This window comes from Quercus suber, unplaced genomic scaffold, assembly GCF_002906115.3.
Source record: "Quercus suber isolate HL8 unplaced genomic scaffold, Cork oak 2.0 scaffold_136, whole genome shotgun sequence".
In the NCBI taxonomy this organism is placed as follows: Eukaryota; Viridiplantae; Streptophyta; class Magnoliopsida; order Fagales; family Fagaceae; genus Quercus; species Quercus suber.
In genome coordinates, this window is record NW_027069598.1 from 722,379 (window position 1) to 727,247 (window position 4,869).

Sequence of the window (4,869 nt, forward strand, 5' to 3'; positions counted from 1 at the left end):
TTGAAAAATTTCTTTTGGGTGAGTGTTAAATTGTTAATCTTTCGTATTTTTCACGTGTAGTCTTTTGTGGATTTGGTGGCTCTAGGTATTGCATAAATCTTTCACATGGTTTCCATGCCCAGATTTGTCCAATACATTAGAAATCTACAGTCCATCTTTCTACTGAAAAGATAAGTATTAAACCCGAGGAAACAAAAAAGTTTTAGATTGCAATGAAAATTTAGAAATTTATGTCGTAGCTTTCACTTACTTGTCAATGAAATGGGAGGTTTGGCCGTGGTGAGATGCTCTTCAATAGATTAGTATGGTTTCTAGATTGTTGAAAATGGTGTGTGCCTTTAAATGAAAAATAATAAAACATTAAATAAGGAGAAAAAAAAAATTGCTGGTATTAATTAAGAATGGGATGGAAAGTAATAGCATTTAATGATTTATTTTTTAATCACTAAATCTTTTAGAAATCTACGGTGTAAAAAATGTGTAACTTTACAAGAGTTACACAAAGTGTAACTTGAATCCATCTCATATAACTATTTGTACCTATCATTGCAATAAAAAAAATTATTGAAATTCAAGCTCAAATCACAACAAAGAGAGCTCAAATAATGCATGAAAAAAAAAAATGCTATTAATGGCTTGTATTGTATACACCAACACGCATCCAACATATAACAATTACTAGTCACTAGTCGGTGTGATGCACAGGTTTATCTCAATGAAACTCGTGTGAAATGTATATATATTGGGGAAAAAAGTTGATAATACATTTTGAATAGAATAGGACTTCTCAGTTTGTGGTCTACTCTCATAAAAAAATAATAATAATAAAGAAAAAGTTCATATTATATTTTGGGCTTCTCTAACAAATTTATCATTAGCCCATACTGTAGAGAGCACATAATTATATTCCTAAGAAGGTAGCAAATCACTTAATTAGTAATAATTTTCTTAGTAAAAATCAAAATAAAATAAAAAAAACACAGAGGGAAAGGCTTACCCAACATCAATACGCAGGATTTATTACAGAAATAAGACTCTTATTGGAGTTCTCTCTTCAAGAAATCTTCTCTTAGGGTATTCTTTACTTGATTTTGAGATATATATATATATATAACCAAATCTTCTCTCTCAATTTTCCATTTAAACCTATTCTAGATATCATTCCTCACCATGAATAAGCTTCTTCTTGTCGGAGGAACAACAGTTCAAAACCTTTTACAGGGTTTGAGTTCTCTTCCAAGGTTTTACCTTTTTGCGTTGCAATCTTTCTAGTTTTTTTTTTTTTTTTTTTTTTTTAATGACATATATCAATTTTTATGAACACATAACTTTAATGTTTGCAATTAAAAAGGTCGTGGTATTTTTCTTCCTATAAATGTTATTGGGTAATCTTAATTTGCAAAACCTTCCCCTTTTTGCATCATTGTTTTCTTGAAGACTTTTTCATTGCTTTTGGAGAGCAAAAGTTTTTTAAAAATTAAATTAAATGCTAACACAAATATTAAAAGCGCCAACATTGACTAGTATCAAACAGTTAAGAAGAAAAGACCAAAGATAAGAAGAAGGAAAAGAAGAGATAAACGACACAACAATTATTTTAGATCAGTAGTTAAACGGCATGTAGCTTAGATAATTAATTTAACACTGATTGTATCTCACGTGTGATGTAACTGATTTCCACACGTGCTATAACTGATTTCCTAATGTTTAGGTCAGTTAGTTAGTTAGTTAGTCCCTGTTTTGGGAATTAGTTACAGAGATGTATATATACTTGGATTGTGTACAGATTCATCAATAACACATAGTTAATGAAAGAAAGCTTCTAATCTTTTCTCTCAACCTCTCTCTATGTGTTCATATTTTCTTCTTCGTTTCTATTTTGTTACATGGTATCAGAGCTCTAACCCTCTTCAATGGCGTCGAATACTCAAAATGAAAATGGTGGTTCATCTTCCTCTTCTCAGCGAGAGTTAACTCCAATGGAAGATCCACGAAGTCCATTTTTCTTGCATCATGGTGAAACACTAGGTGCTATTTTGGTTACTCAACCATTAACTGAGGATAACTACCCTATGTGGTCCAGAGCAATGATAATGGCTTTGGATGCCAAAAGCAAGCTCGGATTTGTCGATGGCTCTGTCAATGCTTCAATGGCAGTCACACCACTGGAGAAGAAAGCTTGGTCAAAATGCAATTCAATGATCTCCTCTTGGATCTTGAATTCAGTTCCCCTCACCTCACTGCTAGTGTGATTTACAGAGATACTGCATTTGAAGTGTGGAATACTCTCAGAAAAGATTTTCTCAAGCAAATGGACCAAGGATCTCTCAGCTTCAGAAGCAAATCTCAACTATGATGCAAGGTGCTGCTACAGTAACAGGTTTCTTCACTGATCTTCAAGCTGCCCGGGATCAATTACTGAATTTCAGACCTTCGCCTTGTTGCTCATGTGGAAAATGCACCTGAAGTGTGAATGATAAAATCACAACCTCTCAGAATCAAGATTCTCTTATGCAGTTCTTGAACGGCTTGAATGACTCCTATTCTCAGGTCAGAACTCAAATACTCATGATGGAGCCTAGTCCTTCCATTGATAAGGCGTTTTCTTTAGTAATTCAAGAAGAAAGGAATAGACTTTCAGGGTTCAATATTGCTCCTTCAGTTGAATCAACTGCTCTTGCAGTCAAGAATCAAGGATTCAATCAAGGAAACAATAAGAATACTAGAGGAGTAAGTGTGAAAGGAAGGCCTGTATGTAGTCATTGTGGGAAGCTTGGTCATGTTATGGAAAAATGCTACAAATTGGTGGGTTTCCTCCAGGTTACAAGCAGAAAGGTAGAATGGCTATGGTCAATCAAGTCTTGACTGAAAATGATCAAGGCAATCTTGGCAATTCTGGTGTTCATCAAGTCAATTCTTTCCCCTTCACTTCAGAGCAGTGTCAACAACTGATCTCAATGCTCAGTTCCCATCATGCTTCCACATCTGGTGCTGCTAATGATGCACTACACTCAGCAAATTCTGTCCTTTCAGGTAATGTGTATAAACCTTGGTCAGATTATGCTTCCTTAGATTTACATCATTCAATTTTTGCCATTAATCCTGTCAATAAAACTGCCTATGGTACTGATATATGGATTCTTGATACGAAGCCACAGACCACATAGTTCATTCCCTATCCTTATTCACACACATTACTAGTTCCATTTCCACATTTGTTCAATTACCTAATGGCGAAAAGGTTATTGTTACACATATAGGTACAGTTCAGGTTACTCCAACTTTGAAACTTGAAAATGTACTATGTGTTCCTTCTTTCAACTTCAATCTAATGTTGTCAGCAAATTAACCAAAACACTCTCATGTTGCCTTGTTTTTCTATCACATTTGTGCTTCATACAGGACCTTACCTGTTGGAAAACGATTGGAGTGGGTGAATTACATGACAATCTGTATCTGCTGCACACTGCATCACCTTGCAAACCTGTTTCAGAAGTTTCTTCAATCCTTGAGTCTGTTTTTAAATCTTTTGTCAACTCTGTATCTGATTCTATGTCTATTCCTAGTGTTACCAAGCCTTATCTTTGGCATATGAGATTAGGACATGTCTCAGACAGTAAGTTTCATGCTTTACACAATTCCATTCCTGATGTACAAACCTTTCACAGCAATAAGAATTGTGTCCTTTGTCCAATTGCCAAACAGAAAAGACTCCCATTTCCATCCTTTAATCATATTTCAAACAATGCTTTTGATTTGATCCATTGTGATGTTTAGGGCCATTTGCTAAACTCACTCATGATGGTTTCAAATTTTTCCTTACCATTGTGGATGATGCCACTAGATGCACTTGGATTTACCTTATGAAATCAAAGGCTGACACTAGACCTTTGCTTATTTCATTTTATAACATGATCAACACACAATTTCATGTCAATATCAAGGTCATTAGAACTGATAATGCCCCTGAATTTTTCTTAAAAGATTTTTATGCAACAAAGGTATTATTCACCAACACTCTTGTGTTGCCACTCCACAACAAAACTCAGTTGTGGAGAGGAAGCACCAACACATTTTAGGCATTGCTAGGGCATTAAAGTTTCAATCTAATGTTCCTATTTCATATTGGGGTGAGTGTGTGTTGACTGCTGTCCATATAATAAATAGGTTACTTTCAAAAATCCTATATTATGGCATAACTATATTATTAGTCCTTAAAATTTATTTTATGAGCGTAATTAGATTCTTAAGTTTCAAGTGAGTGTTATTCTTAAGTTTAAAAATAAACACTATTAATCATTTTGTTAATTCTGTTATTATTTTGTCTCTGTGGTTAATAAAACACAAACTAACTTATTAACTCTGTTAGTATTATTGTCTTTGTGGTTAATGAAACACAAACTAACGTGACAACTTAGGGATGTAACGATATGTTAGCTATTTAATTTTGCCACATAACCTTTAATTAATATGTATATATTTAAAAAAATTAAAAAAGAAGATTGGCTTCAGCCTCTCTCTTCCTCTTCTTTCTCTACTTCGCTGTCTTCCAAACCTCCAATCATATTAACAAATCACAACAAAGGCAAACCAAATCTGCAGACAAAGTAAGTAAATTCACCTTTGACCATACAAATTCTGCTAAAACTCTCTCTCTCTCTCTCTCTCTCAAATCAAGATTCATTGGACACATTTATTGATTGGAGGCAAGAAACCTAACAAAAGGATTAAATGCATACAACCTTTCTTGTTAAAAGGCACCATTGATCCCTGCAAAGACTGGTTGGGCCCAAAAAACAAAATCTTCAACATTTTGCAAAAGAAAAAAATATGAATATAATACTTAAAATCATTCAAATGTTTGAAGAC